Consider the following 23,119-nt stretch of genomic DNA (forward strand, 5'->3'; position numbering starts at 1 on the left):
TCCTCTATGACCCTCTGGCTTTGCTACATTGTTGCTTCTTATCTAGTATAGATAATCATTTGCTTTAAGGCCCCGTCTCACTAAGCGATTTACCAACGATCACGACCAGCGATACGACCTGGCCGTGATCGTTGGTAAGTCGCTGTGTGGTCGCTGGGGAGCTGTCACACAGACAGCTCTCTCCAGCGACCAACGATCAGGGGAACGACTTCGGCATCGTTGAAACTGTCTTCAACGATGCCGAAGTCCCCCTGCAGCACCCGGTAACCAGGGTAAACATCGGGTTACTAAGCGCAGGGCCGCGCTTAGTAACCCGATGTTTACCCTGGTTACCAAAAAAACAAACAGTACATACTCGCCTTTCGGTGTCCAGGTCCCTTGCCGTCTACTTCCTGCTCTGACTGAGCCGCCGTACAGTGAGAGCAGAGCGCAGCGGTGACGTCACTGCTGTGCTCTCACTTCTCACTGTACGGCCGGCAGTCAGTGAGAGCAGGAAGCAGACGGCAAGGGACCTGACGGACATCAGAAGGCGAGTATGTATTGTTTGTTTTTTTTTACATTTACGCTGGTAACCAGGGTAAACATCGGGTTACTAAGCGCGGCCCTGCGCTTAGTAACCCGATGTTTACCCTGGTTACCAGTGAAGACATCGCTGGATCGGTGTCACACACACCGATTCAGCGATGTCAGCGGGGCCTCAACGACCAAAAAAAGGTCCAGGCCATTCCGACACGACCAGCGATCTCGCAGCAGGGGCCTGATCGCTGGTACGTGTCACACATAGCGAGATCGCTACTGAGGTCGCTGTTGCGTCACAAAACTTGTGACTCAGCAACGATCTCGCTAGCGATCTCGCTATGTGAGACGGGGCCTTAAGACCCCATTTGCACGAGATAAGTAATCCTTCTGCTGAGTCCTTGCTAGGACTCCTTGCCTGAGATCAAGAATTTTGCTGCCACTTAGTTCTTATTTCATTCAGAACATGCTATCTGATATGGCCTCCCTTCTTGGCACACAAACAGTCTGATGGCAAGTATACCATATGTCTTTATTTCTTAAGTTCTTGTCCCTATCTGCCCGAAAACAGAAAACTATATTCCTATGCCCATCCTGGGCAGGTCCCAATAGTTAACCCTGTCTGCAGGTCACCTACTGTTGCAGCACACAAGGCAGATAAAAGAACATTTAAAAGATGGCAATGAATTATATAACCATACGATCTTCAAGGGGATGTGGGCAGCTTCTCCACTGCTTTACATTCCCCCCTCCTTTAATGAGGGTCGTCCTCGGCCATCCAGGACCTGCAAGACAACAGAAACAATCACACCATAAAACAATTTATAATGCATTATTGAACTTGGAAGAATCTGGAACATCTTCTCCTTAATATGCTACATTCCTTTGAATAGAAACTATAGGTAACCCTTTCTGCAGCTAACCCACTGTTGCAGCATACAAACAAGATAAAAGAAAATGATAAAAAATTGTCATTGCATTATATAAGAATGAGATCCTCTCCTTTACACCAGTGCTCACATCATTGCCTCAAGTCATCCCCCTTTACTCGCATCTTTGCCTCCAGTTTATTCCCCCCAGTTTCACTCATCATCGGTCAGCACAGTGGCTCAGTGGTTAGCACTGCAGTCTTTCAGTGCTGGGTTCCTGAGTTCGAATCCTGGTGTCCTCTTATGAAGAAGGGAATTTGGAATGTCTTAGGGACCAGGAGATGATTTTATCTGCTACCTCTGCCCCTTATCTGCTCTCACTTACAGACTTCTGCGGGCCCCATGTGTCTCTATAATACTGCGATTTTCGCATCCCGGTGATGCGGCGAGTGATGGCCGCACAATGCCGCAGTATATACCGACGCGTCAGTGAGAAAAATTACGCCACAACGCCACAATGCAACATTTTCTGGCAAGTTTATGTGGAATGAGTTTCTGTTTTTTTTTTTCATTTCAAAATACCTAAAATATCAAGTGACGTGAACTCCAAAAAAGTGAGCGAGAATACGGTTACAAAGCAGACCCCACCCCGATCCTCTACTAAGAAGGACACTTGTCCACCACTCACCAACGCTAAGGGCGTCCACTTGTTACAATGGAGTCATCTAAGGATCATGACAGAATGGGGTGAAGCCAGGATTATAAGGAGGTAGCCGGGCCACCAGGGGGGACATCCCTATCCCAATCGTCAAAGTTCTGCAAAATGTAAAAAAAACCCCTGACCTTGTAAAAAGATGGAAGACCCTCATAAGCTACAAAATGGGTGTGGAATAAATTTGGGCACCCTCACAAAGGAAGCGGGTGAAAAATGTGCCTTCAATCAGTCGCATCCTGTGTCTCACATTTCATGTACAGTACAGATCAAAAGTTTGGACACACCTTCTCATCTAAAGATTTTTCTGTATTTTCATGACTATGAAAATTGTACATTCACACTGAAGGCATCAAAACTATGAATTAATACATGTGGAATTATATACTTAACAAAAAAGTGTGAAACAACTGAAAATATGTCTTATATTGTAGGTTCTTCAAAGTAGCCACCTTTTGCTTTGATGACTGCTTTGCACACTCTTGGCATTCTCTTGATGAGCTTCAAGAGGTAGTCACCGGGAATGGTCTTCCAACAATCTTGAAGGAGTTTCCAGAGATGCTTAGCACTTGTTGGCCCTTTTCCCTTCACTCTGCGGTCCAGCTCACCCCAAACCATCTCGATTGGGTTCAGGTCTGGTGACTGTGGAGGCCAGGTCATCTGGCATAGCACCCCATCACTCTCCTTGGTCAAATACCCCTTACACAGCCTGGAGGTGTGTTTGGGGTCATTGTCCTGTTGAAAAATAAATGATGGTCCAACTAAAAGCAAACTGGATGGAATAGCATGCTGCTCCAAGATGCTGTGGTAGCCATGCTGGTTCAGTATGCCTTCAATTTGCAATACATCCCCAACAGTGTCACCAGCAAAGCACCCCACACCATCACACCTCCTCCTCCATGCTTCACGGTGGGAACCAGGCATGTAGAGTCCATCCGTTCACCTTTTCTGCTTCGCCCAAAGACACGGTGGTTGGAATCATAGATCTCAAATTTGGACTCATCAGACCAAAGCACAGATTTCCACTGGTCTAATGTCCATTCCTTGTGTTCTTTAGCCCAAACAAGTCCCTTCTGCTTGTTGCCTGTCCTTAGCAGTGGTTTCCTAGCAGCTATTTTACCATGAAGGCCTGCTGCACAAAGTCTCCTCTTAACAGTTGTTGTAGAGATGTGTCTGCTGCTAGAACTCTGTGTGGCATTGACCTGGTCTCTAATCTGAGCTGCTGTTAACCTGCGATTTCTGAGGCTGGTGACTCGGATAAACTTATCCTCAGAAGCAGAGGTGACTCTTGGTCTTCCTTTCCTGGGGCGGTCCTCATGTGAGCCAGTTTCTTTGTAGCGCTTGGTGGTTTTTGCAACTGCACTTGGGGACACTTTCAAAGTTTTCCCAATTTTTCGGACTGACTGATCTTCAATTCTTACAGTAATGATGGCCACTCGTTTTTCTTTACTTAGCTGCTTTTTTCTTGCCATAATACAAATTCTAAGTCTATTCAGTAGGACTATCAGCTGTGTATCCACCAGACTTCTGCTCAACACAACTGATGGTCCCAACCCCATTTATAAGGCAAGAAATCCCACTTATTAAACCTGACAGGGCACACCTGTGAAGTGAAAATCATTCCCGGTGACTAGCTCTTGAAGCTCATCAAGAGAATGCCAAGAGTGTGCAAAGCAGTCATCAAAGCAAAAGTTGGCTACTTTGAAGAACCTAGAATATAAGACATAATTTCAGTTGTTTCACACTTTTTTGTTAAGTATATAATTCCACATGTGTTAATTCATAGTTTTGATGCCTTTAGTGTGAATATACAATTTTCATACTCATGAAAATACAGAAAAATCTTTAAATGAGAAGGTGTGTCCAAACTTTTGGTCTGTACTGTATGTACAGGGTCACCAGTTCTGGACCATGGACTTCTTGAACCCAGTGGCTCCTGGTCAGGTCTCCGGCTGCCACCGATGACTTACCACCTACCAATGCTGCAGATGCCTTGCACATAAAAGCTTTCCCACCATAGAGGATAGCAGATACCACACCTAATCTGGACTAATAGGTCAAAAGCAAGAGTTTATTTTCAGATACAACAGTATTCTTTCCAATATTGATCATAAGTCATATCTTATCTTATACCCCAGTCACTTCCAAAATCAGTTTCCCCCTCTTGAGCTCTAATTTCCAGTTGCTTCTGAACTGGTGGGTGGAAACTAGCTCCTATGATATCTCCTGTACACAGCACACACAGACATGAGGGATTCCTGCTTACTTCTGTATATATGTACTAAGCAGTGTAACTGTGAATCCAGTTCTGGGGTAAGATAAACACATACCAGAAAGCAATGTCAACATGTAAGACACTAAACTACTAAATAGTAGCACTGAGCAGTGTAGTTGTGAATCCAGATCTGGGGTGAGATAGAAATCAGCAGCAAATTGTAAGACATTATATAGAAGTATTGAACAGTGTAGCTGTGAATCCAGCTTTGTTGGTGAGATACAGCAGTTATTTGAAAGCAACCCTATCACTTTGGTCCTTCTGCCTACTCCCCTCACTATAGACCTCAAAAGGCAGCAGTAATCAGATAACTCAAAGAGCTAGCAGTCTGTCTTGCTTTGACAGAGTCAGATTTGAGCTATTTTTGAGAGAGAATGATCAGTTCAGGAGGAGGCAAAGGAGTGGCTCATAAGTGGAGAAAGCAGATTTTTCTGATAAGATATAGTACATGGTACACATACAGTACATATGTTTGTATTATATCTGCCAATTGAAAGAAAATATATAGAATAGAATAAATATTGATTTATGTAATTTGTGGAAAAGACATTGGCCATTTATTTTATTCTGACATTTGAGGAGCCCCGATCTCAGCTTGATGGAGAGAGATGTATGAAGAAGAATCCCTAGTTATTATTCTTGCTCTTTTTTTTAAATAAAAACCCTTGAAAAACATCCCAAAGGTTTATTTTTTCTTCACAAACAATAATCCTTTGGATTAACCTGTAATCTGGGTATTAAATGCAGATCTGATGTGTTAGTCAATTACTAACCTCCTGGCAGCACAATGTTACCCTGAGCCCAGGAGAAGGTCAGATCTTGTGTGCTGAACCTTGTGCAGCCCCATGATCCCACAGCCAAATCCTAAAATACCAAACCAGATAACAAAAACAAATGAAATGACAATTACAATGCAAACTGCCTGGATGTAGAACACATAGCATAGAGGCAGGACAGGCAGCGGCAATGGGGCTGATTTGGAATGGGACTCAGGCTCAGGTTGGCACTGCCTGGTTCGCAATGGCTAATGAAAATGGAAGCTTGGCTCCACCTGCACTGGGCACTGCAGTGTTAGCAGATAAAGGCACACGTACCCTCATATAAATGTCCCCGTCACCAAGTTTAGGTGGAATTTGCATTAACCATGGCCCTTAGCAGACAGTATCACACAGGAGAGGATTAGATACACGGCTCAGCAGTCAGTATCACACATGATAGGCTTAGATACATGGCTCAGCAGACAGTATCACACAGGATAGGATTAGATACACAGCTCAGCAGTCAGTATCACACAGGATAGGATTAGATACACAGCTCAGCAGACAGTATCACACAGGAGAGGATTAGATACACGGCTCAGCAGTCAGTATCACACAGGATAGGATTAGATACACAGCTCAGCAGACAGTATCACACAGGAGAGGATTAGATACACAGCTCAGCAGACAGTATCACACAGGAGAGGATTAGATACACGGCTCAGCAGTCAGTACCACACAGGATAGGATTAGATACATGGCTCAGCAGACAGTATCACACAGGATAGAATTAGATACACAGCTCAGCAGTCAGTATCACAGGATAGGATTAGATACACAGCTCAGCAGTCAGTATCACACAGGATAGGATTAGATACACGGCTCAGCAGACAATAAAACACAGCATGTTCATTAATTTGCGGAATCACGGGGATTCCGCACACATAAGAATGCATTGATCCGCTTGCTTCCCGCATGTGGCTATGCCCACCATGCGGGAAGTAAGCGGATCATGTGCGGATTGTACCCAGGGTGGAGGAGAGGAGACTCTCCTCCACGGACTGGGCACCATATACTTGTTTAAAAAAAAGAATTAAAATAAAAAAATAGTGATATACTCACCTTCTGATGGCCCGCGGAGTCTTCCCGCCTCTCAGCGGTGCACGTGGCGCCTTCAGATCCCAGGGATACTGTGTGCGAAGGACCTGCGATGACATTGCGGTCACTTGACCGTGACGTCATCGCAGGTCCTTCGCACACAGCATCCATTGGAACAGAAGCCGCCGCGTGCACCGCTGAGGAGATCGGAAAGCCGGAAGGTGAGAATAACCTTTTTTTAATTTTTTAAATTATTTTTAACATTAGATCTTTTTACTATTGATGGTGCATAAGCAGCATTAATAGTAAAAAGTTGGTCACACTTATCAAACACTATGTTTGACAAGCGTGACCAACCTGTCAATCAGTTTTCCAAGCGATGCTACAGATCGCTTGGAAAACGCTGCATTCTGCAAGCTAATTCCGCATGCAATATACCCACGGCAGGAGTTGCAGAATTGCCGCAGAAATGTCCGTGGCAATTCTGCAATGTGTACACTTAGCCTTAATGAGAAGGTCTGTCTAAACTTTTGATCTGTACTGTATGTATGATGTTCTCCATGCTACTGATTTCTAGTAAGTTCTCTATCTTACCCAGAGCTAGATTTACCAGCACCCAGCTTAGTACTCCTGTGTAATGTCCTTCAGGCTTCTGGTGTTTTCGCGTTAGTGTTATATTTCACTCCATTGCTGGATTCACAGCTAGAATGCTCAGTGCTGCTGTATTAAGTCCACCAGGCAGCTACTTTTGAACATGTGCTACATAGAGACAAAGGAGCAGAAAAACCTCATGTCTAGGCGTGCATTCTATCAAAAACATTACAGCAGCTAGTTTCCACCTACTAGCACAGAGACAACTGAAAATTAAAGCTACTGCTCGAGGAGGAGCAAAGTGGTGATAAATGCAGGATGCAAGTCATAATGGCCAGAAATAGCATTGTTCCTCATATTCTTATGCTTAATAGTCACCTGAAACAAAGGGGTATCCGGTTCAGGTAATTTAAGCATCAAGAGTGGAGCAGGGCTATAACGCTCGCACGTGGATTGTGGACTCACTGTGCCACGGTCCGGGGAGAGCCTGGAGGGGCGTAACTAAGCAGCCACCTGATTCTTCACTAGAACCCCTGATGGTGTGGTTAAACTTAAACCCAGGTGGATGCCAGGAACTGCTCCAGGGCAGACCCCGAAGTTGCGGCAGCTGACCCCAGAGGTACAGGAAAGCAGAACTGGAGCTGGAGTAACTGGCCAGACTGGAACTGTTAACAGGAGGATAGAACCAAGTTCAGACATGACGGATAGGAACAGATTTGGGAAGAACAGGTCACTCACAGGAGAGGCACAGGACCGCAAGTGTGAACAGGCAAGGAACCACAGGTGCGGACTTTCACAGAACTTCATGTGCAGACAGGCAAGGAACCGCAGGTGCAGACTGGCACAGAGTTTCATGTGCAGACAGGCATGGAACCGCAGGTAAAGACAACCATGGAACGGCAGGTGCGGACAGGCAAGGCACCAGAGGTGCAGACTGGCACGGAACCGCAGGTGCAGACAGGCACGGAACCGCAGGTGCAGACAGGCACGGAACCGCAGGTGCAGACAGGCAAGGAACCGCAGGTGCAGACAGGCAAGGAACCGCAGGTGCGGACAGGCATGGAACCGCAGGTGCAGACAGGCAAGGAACCGCAGGTGCGGACAGGCAAGGAACCGCAGGTGCAGACTGGTACAGAACTTCATGTGCGGACAGGCATGGAACCGCAGGTAAAGACAATCATGGAACGGCAGGTGCGGACAGGCAAGGCACCAGAGGTGCAGGCTGGCACGGAACCGCAGGTGCAGACAGGCATGGAACCGCAGGTGCAGACAGGCAAGGAACCGCAGGTGCGGACTGGCATAGACCTTCATGTGCAGACAGGCATGGAACCGCACGTAAAGACAATAATGTAACCGCAGGTTCGGACAGGCAAGGCACCAGAGGTGCAGGCTGGCACGGAACCGCAGGTGCGAATAGTCATGGAACCGCAGGTGTGGATAGTCAAGGTACTGCAGGTGCAGACAGGCATGGAACCACAGTTGCGGACATTCACGGATCCGCAGGTACGTACAAGAAACCGCAGGTACGTACAGGGCTGGAACCGCGTGAACGGGCAGGCACGGAACTGCTGGTGCTGACAGGCATGATGGGGACAGGCATGGAACTGCGGGTGCTGACATGCAAGGAATCACAGGTGCGGACTAGTACGGAACTGCAGGTGCGAGCAGACAGAGGATCAGGTCCAAGTTCAGACTAGACTGGAACAGGGAAAAGTTCAGGATCAGACACAAGCAACTCAGACAAAGATTGCCGGTTAATGTTATTTATTTATACGCAGCAGGTATAGGAAAAGGTGATGCTTTAGACACTGCAGATTTAGAGGTAGGGACTGATTCAGACTCAGCAGATGTGGAAGTAGTTACTGATTTACACACTTCAGTTTTAGTGATAGGTACTGATTCAGACATGGCAGGTTTAGCGATAGGTACTGATTCAGACACGGCAGGTTTAGTGATAGGTACTGATTCAGACACGGCAGGTTTAGTGATAGGTACTGATTCAGACACGGCAGGTTTAGCGATAGGTACTGCCGTGTCTGAATCAGTACCTATCACTAAACCTGCCGTGTCTGAATCAGTACCTATCACTAAACCTGCCGTGTCTGAATCAGCACCTATCACTAAACCTGCCGTGTCTGAATCAGTACCTATCGCTAAACCTGCCGTGTCTGAATCAGTACCTATCTCTAAACCTGCCATGTCTGAATCAGTACCTATCACTAAACCTGCAGTGTCTGAATCAGTACCTATCACTAAACCTGCCGTGTCTGAATCAGTACCTATCACTAAACCTGCCGTGTCTGAATCAGTACCTATCGCTAAACCTGCCGTGTCTGAATCAGTACCTATCTCTAAACCTGCCATGTCTGAATCAGTACTTATCTCTAAACCTGCAGTGTCTGAATCAGTACCTATCACTAAACCTGCCGTGTCTGAATCAGTACCTATCTCTAAACCTGCCATGTCTGAATCAGTACCTATCACTAAACCTGCCGTGTCTGAATCAGTACCTATCACTAAACCTGCCGTGTCTGAATCAGTACCTATCACTAAACCTGCCATGTCTGAATCAGTACTTATCTCTAAACCTGCCGTGTCTGAATCAGTACTTATCTCTAAACCTGCCGTGTCTGAATCAGTACCTATCGCTAAACCTGCCATGTCTGAATCAGTACCTATCGCTAAACCTGCCGTGTCTGAATCAGTACCTATCACTAAACCTGCCGTGTCTGAATCAGTACCTATCACTAACCCTGCCGTGTCTGAATCAGTACCTATCACTAAACCTGCCGTGTCTGAATCAGTACTTATCTCTAAACCTGCCGTGTCTGAATCAGTACCTATCACTAAACCTGCCGTGTCTGAATCAGTACCTACCACTAAACCTGCCGTGTCTGAATCAGTACCTATCACTAAACCTGCCGTGTCTGAATCAGTACCTATCTCTAAACCTGCCATGTCTGAATCAGTACCTATCACTAAACCTGCCATGTCTGAATCAGTACCTATCACTAAACCTGCCGTGTCTGAATCAGTACCTATCACTAAACCTGCCATGTCTGAATCAGTACCTATCACTAAACCTGCCATGTCTGAATCAGTACCTATCACTAAACCTGCCATGTCTGAATCAGTACCTACCACTAAACCTGCCGTGTCTGAATCAGTACCTATCACTAAACCTGCCGTGTCTGAATCAGTACCTATCTCTAAACCTGCCATGTCTGAATCAGTACCTATCTCTAAACCTGCCATGTCTGAATCAGTACCTATCACTAACCCTGCCGTGTCTGAATCAGTACCTATCACTAAACCTGCCGTGTCTGAATCAGTACCTACCACTAAACCTGCCGTGTCTGAATCAGTACCTATCACTAAACCTGCCGTGTCTGAATCAGTACCTATCTCTAAACCTGCCGTGTCTGAATCAGTACCTACCACTAAACCTGCCATGTCTGAATCAGTACTTATCTCTAAACCTGCCGTGTCTGAATCAGTACCTATCGCTAAACCTGCCGTGTCTGAATCAGTACCTATCCCTAAACCTGCCATGTCTGAATCAGTACCTATCACTAACCCTGCCGTGTCTGAATCAGTACCTATCACTAAACCTGCCGTGTCTGAATCAGTACCTATCACTAAACCTGCCGTGTCTGAATCATTACCTATCACTAAACCTGCCATGTCTGAATCAGTACCTATCACTAAACCTGCCATGTCTGAATCAGTACCTATCTCTAAACCTGCCGTGTCTGAATCAGTACCTATCACTAAACCTGCCGTGTCTGAATCAGTACCTATCACTAAACCTGCCGTGTCTGAATCAGTACCTATCACTAAACCTGCCGTGTCTGAATCAGTACCTATCACTAAACCTGCCGTGTCTGAATCAGTACCTATCACTAAACCTGCCATGTCTGAATCAGTACCTATCACTAAACCTGCCATGTCTGAATCAGTACCTATCACTAAACCTGCCATGTCTGAATCAGTACTTATCTCTAAACCTGCCGTGTCTGAATCAGTACCTATCACTAAACCTGCCATGTCTGAATCAGTACCTATCACTAAACCTGCCGTGTCTGAATCAGTACCTATCACTAAACCTGCCATGTCTGAATCAGTACCTATCACTAAACCTGCCATGTCTGAATCAGTACCTATCACTAAACCTGCCGTGTCTGAATCAGTACCTATCACTAAACCTGCCGTGTCTGAATCAGTACCTATCACTAAACCTGCCGTGTCTGAATCAGTACCTATCACTAAACCTGCCGTGTCTGAATCATTACCTATCACTAAACCTGCCGTGTCTGAATCAGTACCTATCACTAAACCTGCCGTGTCTGAATCAGTACCTATCACTAAACCTGCCATGTCTGAATCAGTACTTATCTCTAAACCTGCCGTGTCTGAATCAGTACCTATCACTAAACCTGCCGTGTCTGAATCAGTACCTATCACTAAACCTGCCGTGTCTGAATCAGTACCTATCACTAAACCTGCCGTGTCTGAATCAGTACCTATCACTAAACCTGCCATGTCTGAATCAGTACCTATCACTAAACCTGCCGTGTCTGAATCAGTACCTATCACTAAACCTGCCATGTCTGAATCAGTACCTATCACTAAACCTGCCATGTCTGAATCAGTACCTATCACTAAACCTGCCATGTCTGAATCAGTACCTACCACTAAACCTGCCGTGTCTGAATCAGTACCTATCACTAAACCTGCCGTGTCTGAATCAGTACCTATCTCTAAACCTGCCATGTCTGAATCAGTACCTATCTCTAAACCTGCCATGTCTGAATCAGTACCTATCACTAACCCTGCCGTGTCTGAATCAGTACCTATCACTAAACCTGCCGTGTCTGAATCAGTACCTACCACTAAACCTGCCGTGTCTGAATCAGTACCTATCACTAAACCTGCCGTGTCTGAATCAGTACCTATCTCTAAACCTGCCGTGTCTGAATCAGTACCTACCACTAAACCTGCCATGTCTGAATCAGTACTTATCTCTAAACCTGCCGTGTCTGAATCAGTACCTATCGCTAAACCTGCCGTGTCTGAATCAGTACCTATCCCTAAACCTGCCATGTCTGAATCAGTACCTATCACTAACCCTGCCGTGTCTGAATCAGTACCTATCACTAAACCTGCCGTGTCTGAATCAGTACCTATCACTAAACCTGCCGTGTCTGAATCAGTACCTATCACTAAACCTGCCGTGTCTGAATCAGTACCTATCACTAAACCTGCCGTGTCTGAATCAGTACCTATCACTAAACCTGCCGTGTCTGAATCAGTACCTATCACTAAACCTGCCGTGTCTGAATCAGTACCTATCACTAAACCTGCCATGTCTGAATCAGTACCTATCACTAAACCTGCCATGTCTGAATCAGTACCTATCACTAAACCTGCCATGTCTGAATCAGTACTTATCTCTAAACCTGCCGTGTCTGAATCAGTACCTATCACTAAACCTGCCATGTCTGAATCAGTACCTATCACTAAACCTGCCGTGTCTGAATCAGTACCTATCACTAAACCTGCCATGTCTGAATCAGTACCTATCACTAAACCTGCCATGTCTGAATCAGTACCTATCACTAAACCTGCCGTGTCTGAATCAGTACCTATCACTAAACCTGCCGTGTCTGAATCAGTACCTATCACTAAACCTGCCGTGTCTGAATCAGTACCTATCACTAAACCTGCCGTGTCTGAATCATTACCTATCACTAAACCTGCCGTGTCTGAATCAGTACCTATCACTAAACCTGCCGTGTCTGAATCAGTACCTATCACTAAACCTGCCATGTCTGAATCAGTACCTATCTCTAAACCTGCCGTGTCTGAATCAGTACCTATCACTAAACCTGCCATGTCTGAATCAGTACCTATCACTAAACCTGCCGTGTCTGAATCAGTACCTATCACTAAACCTGCCATGTCTGAATCAGTACCTATCACTAAACCTGCCATGTCTGAATCAGTACCTATCACTAAACCTGCCGTGTCTGAATCAGTACCTATCACTAAACCTGCCGTGTCTGAATCAGTACCTATCACTAAACCTGCCGTGTCTGAATCAGTACCTATCACTAAACCTGCCGTGTCTGAATCATTACCTATCACTAAACCTGCCGTGTCTGAATCAGTACCTATCACTAAACCTGCCGTGTCTGAATCAGTACCTATCACTAAACCTGCCATGTCTGAATCAGTACTTATCTCTAAACCTGCCGTGTCTGAATCAGTACCTATCACTAAACCTGCCGTGTCTGAATCAGTACCTATCACTAAACCTGCCGTGTCTGAATCAGTACCTATCTCTAAACCTGCCGTGTCTGAATCAGTACCTATCACTAAACCTGCCGTGTCTGAATCAGTACCTATCACTAAACCTGCCGTGTCTGAATAGGTACTGTTTCAGACACGGCAGGTTTAGTGATAGGTACTGATTCAGACACGGCAGGTTTAGTGATAGGTACTGATTCAGACACGGCAGGTTTAGTGATAGGTACTGTTTCAGACACGGCAGGTTTAGTGATAGGTACTGATTCAGACATGGCAGGTTTAGCGATAGGTACTGATTCAGACACGGCAGGTTTAGTGATAGGTACTGATTCAGACACGGCAGGTTTAGTGGTAGGTACTGATTCAGACACGGCAGGTTTAGTGATAGGTACTGATTCAGACACGGCAGGTTTAGAGATAGGTACTGATTCAGACACTGCAGGTTTAGAGATAGGTACTGATTCAGACACGGCAGGTTTAGTGATAGGTACTGATTCAGACACGGCAGGTTTAGTGATAGGTACTGATTCAGACACGGCAGGTTTAGTGATAGGTACTGTTTCAGACACGGCAGGTTTAGTGATAGGTACTGATTCAGACACGGCAGGTTTAGTGATAGGTACTGATTCAGACACGGCAGGTTTAGTGATAGGTACTGATTCAGACACTGCAGGTTTAGTGATAGGTACTGATTCAGACACGGCAGGTTTAGTGATAGGTACTGATTCAGACACGGCAGGTTTAGAGATAGGTTATTTACCTGCAGATTAACCCAATATCTGCAGTAAATATGGTTTCTGGTGGTGACAGGTCCCTGTACGTTAAGTGGAGAGGAGACCAGTAGTGGAGTCAGGAAACGTTCAGTGAAGACAGAGGCTCTATAAACATTCTGGTTAATGATCCTGTGTATATAACATCATTTTGCTCTGATCAAGAAAAAAGTCACCAAATATTTGTTGTTTTTGAACAGAAAGAAGTGGTTACATTTGTATTAAGGACGAGCGTGAGCCAGATCATGAAGAAAACACAGAAATATCTGCTGAGATTAGAAGAACAAGCAGATGATTAATTTATAACTAAGATAACAGCGATGTCCTGACAATATAACAGTACTAGTTTAATTGAAAAGAAGATGCCCAGGTTACAAATGCTACAAATCACGCTGCCAATAGCAACCAATCACAGCTCAGCTTCTATTTTGCTACAGTTAATTAATCTGAGCTCTGATTGGTTAATATAGGCAACAAAGGACATTCTCAGTATAACAAAGCTTGTGTGAGGTAATAGCATGTCAGTTAGGGTGTGTTGGTGGAAAGGCACATTACCTCTATGTGAGAGGATATAAAAACTGCCAGTTACAGACTATTTTTACCACAATAATGCCTCATAAGAAAAGGAATTCCATGGCACGAATGTCAGCTGATGCGAAAAGAAAAGGTACATTACGGGCCAATGAAAAATGTGAAGACCGAGAAACAAGGCTGACACACATGAGAACAGCAACTGCTTCCACAAGAGCCAATGAACTTTCTGAGCAGAGGGAAGCGAGGCTTGCAGACATGAAAACAAGAGCTGCTTCCTCAAGGGCCAATGAACTTTCTGATGAGAGGGAAGCGAGGCTTGCAGACATGAATACATTTTTGTTAACACATTCTATTTTGCTGACAGCAGTTATTAACCCGGGCGAAGCCGGGTAGTACAGCTAGTAATTATATACAAGAGATGTCCAGGTTATGTGGCGCCCCAGGGTCTCGGTCGTCACAGTGGCATTGCTTTCCCCTTGGGGAGAGGGATGACACGCTTGGAAGCGATGAAGGATATCTTTCACCAGGTGATCTCACATACAACACGTTCACACTCCAGACCAGAAGGGGGAGCTCTGAACCCGGATTCAGGGTGAACTCCCCTTGATATATTCTGGTTTTGGAGGGAAAGTAGTTAGTTCATCCCAGACAGCAGACAGTACAGACTGTCAGGGGACCTGAATAGAGCAGACTGCAGTGAGTGCCAGGAAGTCTGAAGGGGCCGTGTAGTCCAAGGTACTACAGCTCTTGGAGAAAGAAGGAAACAGAAAAGAACGAACATCTTGTAGAAAGAGAGCGGGAAGGAGAAAGAAGAGGGGAGAAACACCAGTGGAGCAAAGCTGAGAAGAGGCTACCTCCCTGGCTAGTGCAGATATCGGTAGCCGGAAGACCGTGGCCGTGCTTAACTCTATAGTGGCATAGCTGAAACCGACAGGACAGCTGGATTGTATAATCACCTGTTCACATTGATACCCAGGAGACACAGTGATAATTATAGGCCCTGTAAAAAGGCCCAGTTCACCTGTCATACAGGTTTTGTCCTAACCTTCATGAGGGACAGAGAGGAACTGTGAGGACCTTATGTGAAGCCTTAGGCAGTAAGGGACCACATCACCACCGCACTTGGAGGAAGGCTTTGATCTGCACCTGGTGAAGAGGACTCTGGATTCGCTTCTAAGCCGGCCGGAACCCTGCCTGTACCTGTTGTCTGGTGCCCTGGACTGCGGTTGCCTGAAGCTACAGTAAACCAGGTAAAGAGACTGCAAACCTGTGTCCTCGTTTTTCACTGCACTTCTCACCATCTTCACTTATACACCGGGAGCCCTGGGGACCTACTTCACCTGTGGGAAGTTATACCATCTAGCTGCCATAACATCACCCCAGAGGACCCCTTTAAGCAGCATAGGTCCCTACTGACCAAACACCACTGGGCTTCAGTATGAGGACGATGGGACTTGAACAGACACTTCTTGATTCCTCTATTACGCTGAGGTCCAGCATTCTCTTCACCTCCTTGAAGATTATCTCCCAACGTGCTTCGGGGATTCTGTAGGGTTTGAAGTTTACCCTTACATGCGGCTCCGTTAACACATAGTGTTCCACAACCTGTGTGCACCCTGGCAACTCCGAGAACAGGTCACGGTTCCTCTGTAGCAGTTTTCGACATTGTCGCTTCTGGGCCAGCATTAGCATCTCAATGATCATAACCTCCTTGATCTTGGCTTTGGGACAGTCATCCAGGCAAGGAACTTTCAGCGGTTCACGGTCCCGCCAAGGCTTGAGTAGGTTCACACGGTATACCTGGTGTGGCTTCCTGTGACAGGGCTGGCGTACCTTGTTATTCACGTCCCCTAGTTTTTCCACTATCTCATATGGGCCTTGCCACTTTGTCAAGAATTTGCCCTCCACTGTAGGAATAAGTACTAGTACGTGAGAAGCCAGTGAAGGCCTGTGGGACTTCTGTGATAGAAAAGAGCAAGAATGAGAGCATAGTCCCAGTCCCATCCGTCCTCCTCAACGACCCTCTTGAGCATGGTCTTCAAGGTCTTGTTGAAGCACTCCACCAGCCCATCGGTCTGCGGATGGTAAACGGAGGTTCATAGGTAGCTGGACGATCTGGAGGACTCTAGACAGCTCCTGCATCACTTTGCTCATAAATGGAGTCCCCTGTTCTGTCAAAATATCTTTGGGCAAACCGGTCCTGGCAAAGATATGGATAAGCTCCCAGGCTATACTCTTAGCTAAGGCGTTCCTCAGTAGCACTGTTTCTGTGTATCTGGTCACATAGTCTATGACGACTAAGATGATGGCTGTGTGCTGATTTAACGAACAGACCTACCAGGTCCATAGCAACCCTCTCGAAGGGGATTTCTATCACAGGCAAGGGCAGTTATCTGACACATGGGGCAGGACCTACAATAATTCAGGATCTCTTGGTAACACCCTGGCGAATAGAACCTCTGTATGATTCTCTCCTGAGTTTTCTCCACCCCCAGATGTCCACCCAAAATATGTGAATGGGCCATGTCTAAAACCCTCCGCCAGTAGGGTCCTGGAACTAACAACTGCTCTACTATCTCTCTTCCCCTCAGTTTGGTCACCCGATACAACAACTCGCCATGTACAGCAAAATGAAGAAACCTGGAGTCAGCCCCCAGCTCTTGAGCAAGCCCATTGCATACAGTCACATTCTCAAATGCACCCTTCAATGTAAGGTCCCAAAGTTGAGCAGTCCGAAAGTTCTCTTCGAGCTTCTCTAAATCAGGGAAGCTGAGCTCCTCTATTACCATCTCATCCTACTCTCCAGTGAGGACGCATAGGGGAAACTCCTTCATTTCTGATTTTGACGTAGTTGCATTCAGAGGGCCCTGGCTTTTGACTGGAACACTCTGTACATCCACCTTTTGCAACAAGTTCCAAAACAGAGCAACATCTCGCCCCAGGATGACAGGATGGATTAAGTCCTTCACTACCCCAACCTCATGGGCTCTATCACCACAGTCTGTTGCCATGGTTAGGCGGGCTAAAGGGTAGTCCTTGGCGTCTCCGTGTATGCAGCGTATGCTCACAAACTTTTTAGGGATTAACTGGTGGGGCAGTGCAGCGCTGATTAGAGTCACCAGACTTCCAGAGTCCAACAGTCGTAGAAACATTACCCCATTGACTGACAAGGCACACAACTGGTGACCCTCGCTGGGTTGACAGTCCATACTGCAGGTCAGGTAGGCATAGTAGGATCAGCGCAGGCCTAAGCTACAGTCCATAGGCCCAGGGGGCATATGACATCGGGCGGTGACGTGTCCAGGATTGTGACACTGCCAACAGACCACATCCTTCATAGCAGGCTTAGTTGACTCCTCAGCAGGGTTGAGACGCCCCCCCAGTTGTGGGTCTAGTCACCCTCCGTGGTGAGCCCGCCCATTTTGGGTATCCCAGTAAGGGGAGGTAGCGAGGTCTGGTTTCCCGAGGGACTTCTCCACAAACTGGTATCTCTCAACCAGGCCGACCTAGTTGTCTGCATTCTGGGAGTCGGTGGGAAAAATTGGAGTCCAGCTCAACAGGATTGGATTTTTCTTTTCTTTTAATTTTTCAAAAGAAAATATAGTGCATACAAAAGACGATTTTGACTGCACTAAGCAGTCTTACTTCATGAGTAAGCATCGTGTGAGGCCATTATACTGTATGGAGCATCATGTGAGGCCATTTTACTGTATGGAGCACTTTGTGGGGCCATTATACTGTATGGGGCACTATGTGAGGCCATTATACTGCATGGAGCATCGCATGGGGCAATGATACAGTATGGGACACCATGTGGGGCCATTATACTGTATGGAGCACCATATGAGGCCATTTAACTGTATGGACTATCATGTGTGGCCATTATACTGTATGGAGCATCATGTGGGGCTATTATACTGTATGGAGCACCATGTGGGGCCATTATGCTGTATGGAGCACTATGTGGGGTCATTATACCGTATGTTGCACTATGTGGGGTCATTATACTGTATGGTGTACTATGCGGGACCATTATACTGTATGAATCATTATGTGGGGCTAATATACTGTACAGAGAACTGTGAGGCCATTATACTGTGTGGAGGACGTTTTGTAGCAATTATACTGTATGGAGGGCTGTAAGGGCATTACAGTTGGGGAATAATACTGTGATGGGGTCCCCATTCTTTGTTGGGGGTTTGAGGGAGGGGGTCATCATATTGTGCGTGTGGAGGATACTGTGGTGGAATTCACATTGGGGGTATCATACTGTGTTTGCGGGCACTTTTGTTTGCATCATACTTTATTCTGTATTATTCAGGGTTTTTTTTTCTTTATTACATACTAGATAAAGGCCCGATGCTATCGCATCGGGAGGGCGGTAATGTCACGATGGCAGCAGGCATGCAGCGCTGTTGTTGCCTAATGACATCCTGTGATAATCTAATGACTTTTGCATCAGGGGACTCATGTGCTTGATGCCTATGCTTAATTGCATTCATTATATGCATTCCTACAACCCTCAACCTATTGTCTCCATCCCCACCATCCTGTAGAATGTAAGCCCGCAAGGGCAGGGTCCTCGCCCCTCTGTATCAGTCTGTAATTGTTAGTTTGATTACTGTAAGTGATATATGTAATTTGTATGTAACCCCTTCTCAGGCACAGCACCATGGAATCAATGGTGCTATATAAATAAATAATAATAATAATAATAATAATAATATGCATTGTTTTTGTCCCAGCGATGCTGTTGCTCTTCAAGAGTCTCATTTGCCCCTTTGTTGTGAATTTGGATTCGGGGCTCCCCCGGTGGCTACTGGTGGAATTGAACTGGTGTCTTCATCTTCTCTGTTCACCTGTTCCCATCAAGATGTGGGAGTCGCTATATAACCTTGCTTCTCTGTTAGTTGCTTGCCGGTCAACAATGTTATCAGAAGCCTCTCTGTGCTTGTTCCTGCTCCTAGACAACTACTAGATAAGTTGGACTCTTGTCCATGTTTGTTTTTGCATTTTGTTCCAGTTCACAGCTGTAGTTTCGTTACTGTGTCTGGAAAGTTCTTGTGAACAGGAATTGCCACTCTGGTGTTATGAGTTAATGCCAGAGTCTTAAAGTATTTCCTGGATGGTGTTTTGATAGGGTTTTCAGCTGACCATGAAAGTGTCCTTTCTGTCTTCTGCTATGTAGTAAGTGGACCTCAAATTTGCTAAACCTATTTTCATACTACGTTTGTTATTTCATCTTGATTCACCGCCAATACATGTGGGGGGCCTCTGTCTCCTTTCGGGGTATTTCTCTAGAGGTGAGCTAGGACTAATATTTTCCTCTGCTAGCTTTATTTAGTCCTCCGGCTGGTGCTGGGCATCTAGAATCAACGTAGGCATGCTACCCGGCCACTGCTAGTTGTGCGTTAGGTTTAGTTCATGGTCAGCTCAGTTCCCATCTTCCAAGAGCTAGTTCCTATATATGCTGATGCTATGATCTCTTGCCATTGAGATCATGACAGTTTGACCGGCCCACTAAAGGGTTAATATCCTTGGCTGAGAAAGGAGAGAAATAAGAAGTCTGCTGAGGTTTTTTTTTTTTTTTTTTTTCTTTGAATGGCTCTGTGTCCACCTGTTTGTAATGGATCTTCAGAGTGTAACTGCAGGTTTGAATAATCTCGCCACGAAGGTACAAAATTTGCAAGACTTTGTTTGTCATGCACCTGTATCTGAGCCGAGAATTCCTTTGCCGGAATTTTTCTCGGGGAATAGATCTGGGTTTCAGAATTTTCGAAATAATTGCAAATTATTTTTGTCCCTGAAATTTCGCTCTGCCGGAGACCCTGCACAGCAGGTCAGGATTGTGATTTCCTTGCTCCGGGGCGACCCTCAAGACTGGGCTTTTTCATTGACACCAGGGGATCCTGCGTTGCTCAATGTGGATGCGTTTTTTCTGGCCTTGGGGTTGCTTTATGACGAACCTCATTTGGAGCTTCAGGCAGAAAAAACTTTGATGTCCCTATCTCAGGGGCAAGATGAAGCGGAAATTTACTGCCAAAGATTCCGTAAATGGTCTGTGCTTACTCAGTGGAATGAGTGCGCCCTGGCGGCGACTTTCAGAGAGGGTCTCTCTGATGCCATTAAGGATGTTATGGTGGGGTTCCCTGTGCCTGCGGGTCTGAATGAGTCCATGACAATGGCTATTCAGATCGATAGGCGTTTGCGGGAGCGCAAACCAGTGCACCATCTGGCGGTGTCCACTGAGAAGTCGCCAGAGAGTATGCAGTGTGATGGAATTCTGTCCCGAAGCGAGCGGCAGAATTTTAGACGGAAAAATGGGTTGTGTTTCTATTGTGGTGATTCTACTCATGTTATATCAGCATGCTCTAAGCGCACTAAAAAGCTTGATAAATCTGTTTCCATTTGCACCTTACCGTCTAAGTTTATTCTATCTGTGACCCTGATTTGCTCTTTGTCATCTATTACCACGGACGCCTATGTCGACTCTGGCGCCGCTTTGAGTCTTATGGATTGGTCCTTTGCCAAACGCTGTGGGTATGATTTAGAGCCTTTGGAGACTCCTATTCCTCTGAAGGGGATTGACTCCACCCCATTGGCTAATAATAAACCACAATACTGGACACAAGTAACTATGCGTGTTAATCCGGATCACCAGGAGGTTATTCGCTTTCTGGTGCTGTATAGTCTACATGATGATTTGGTGCTAGGATTGCCTTGGCTGCAATCTCACAACCCAGTCCTCGACTGGAGAGCTATGTCTGTGTTGAGCTGGGGATGTAAGGGGGCTCATGGGGATGTACCTGTGGTTTCCATTTCATCATCTATTCCCTCTGAAATTCCTGAGTTCCTGTCTGACTATCGTGACGTCTTTGAAGAATCCAAGCTTGGTTCGTTACCTCCGCACCGAGAGTGCGATTGTGCCATAGATTTAATCCCGGGTAGTAAATACCCAAAGGGTCGTTTATTTAATCTGTCTGTGCCTGAACATGCTGCTATGCGAGAATATATAAAGGAGTCCTTGGAAAAGGGACATATTCGTCCATCGTCATCTCCCTTAGGAGCCGGTTTTTTCTTTGTGTCAAAAAAAGACGGCTCTTTGAGACCATGTATCGATTATCGGCTTTTGAATAAAATCACTGTTAAATATCAATACCCATTGCCGTTGCTGACTGATTTGTTTGCTCGCATAAAGGGGGCCAAGTGGTTCTCTAAGATTGACCTTCGTGGGGCGTATAATTTGGTGCGAATCAGGCAGGGGGATGAGTGGAAAACCGCATTTAATACGCCCGAGGGCCACTTTGAGTATTTAGTGATGCCTTTTGGTCTTTCAAATGCTCCGTCAGTTTTCCAGTCCTTTATGCATGATATTTTTCGCGATTATTTGGATAAATTTATGATTGTGTATCTGGATGATATTCTGATTTTTTCGGATGACTGGGACTCTCATGTCCAGCAAGTCAGGAGGGTTTTTCAGGTTTTGCGGTCTAATTCTTTGTGTGTGAAGGGTTCTAAGTGTGTTTTTGGGGTACAGAGGATTTCCTTTTTGGGATATATTTTTTCTCCCTCTTCCATTGAAATGGATCCTGTCAAGGTTCAAGCTATTTGTGATTGGACGCAGCCCTCTTCTCTTAAGAGTCTTCAGAAATTTTTGGGCTTTGCTAACTTTTATCGTCGATTTATTGCTGGTTTTTCGGATATTGCTAAACCATTGACCGATTTGACTAAGAAGGGTGCTGATGTTGCTGATTGGTCCCCTGATGCTGTGGAGGCCTTTCGGGAGCTTAAGCGCCGTTTTTCCTCTGCCCCTGTGTTGCGTCAGCCTGATGTTGCTCTACCTTTTCAGGTTGAGGTCGACGCTTCTGAGATCGGAGCTGGGGCAGTGTTGTCGCAGAAAAGTTCTGACTGCTCCGTGATGAGGCCTTGTGCCTTCTTTTCCCGTAAATTTTCGCCCGCTGAGCGGAATTATGATGTTGGGAATCGGGAGCTTTTGGCCATGAAGTGGGCTTTTGAGGAGTGGCGCCATTGGCTTGAGGGGGCCAGACATCAGGTGGTGTTATTGACTGACCACAAAAATTTGATTTATCTTGAGACCGCCAGGCGCCTGAATCCTAGACAGGCGCGCTGGTCATTATTTTTCTCTCGGTTTAATTTTGTGGTGTCATACCTACCGGGTTCTAAGAATGTTAAGGCGGATGCCCTTTCTAGGAGTTTTGAGCCTGACTCGCCTGGTAACTCTGAGCCCACAGGTATCCTTAAGGATGGAGTGGTATTGTCAGCCGTTTCTCCAGACCTGCGGCGGGCCTTGCAGGAGTTTCAGGCGGATAGACCGGATCGTTGCCCACCTGATAAACTGTTTGTTCCTGATGATTGGACCAGTAGAGTAATCTCTGAGGTTCATTCTTCTGCGTTGGCAGGTCATCCTGGCATTTTTGGTACCAGGGATTTGGTGGCAAGGTCCTTCTGGTGGCCTTCCCTGTCACGAGATGTGCGAGGCTTTGTGCAGTCTTGTGACGTTTGTGCTCGGGCCAAGCCTTGTTGTTCTCGGGCTAGTGGATTATTGTTGCCCTTGCCTATTCCTAAGAGGCCTTGGACGCACATCTCGATGGATTTTATTTCAGATCTGCCTGTTTCTCAGAAGATGTCTGTCATCTGGGTGGTGTGTGACCGTTTCTCTAAGATGG

The sequence above is a fragment of the Ranitomeya variabilis genome, chromosome 3, assembly GCF_051348905.1.
Source record: "Ranitomeya variabilis isolate aRanVar5 chromosome 3, aRanVar5.hap1, whole genome shotgun sequence".
Classification (NCBI taxonomy): Eukaryota; Metazoa; Chordata; class Amphibia; order Anura; family Dendrobatidae; genus Ranitomeya; species Ranitomeya variabilis.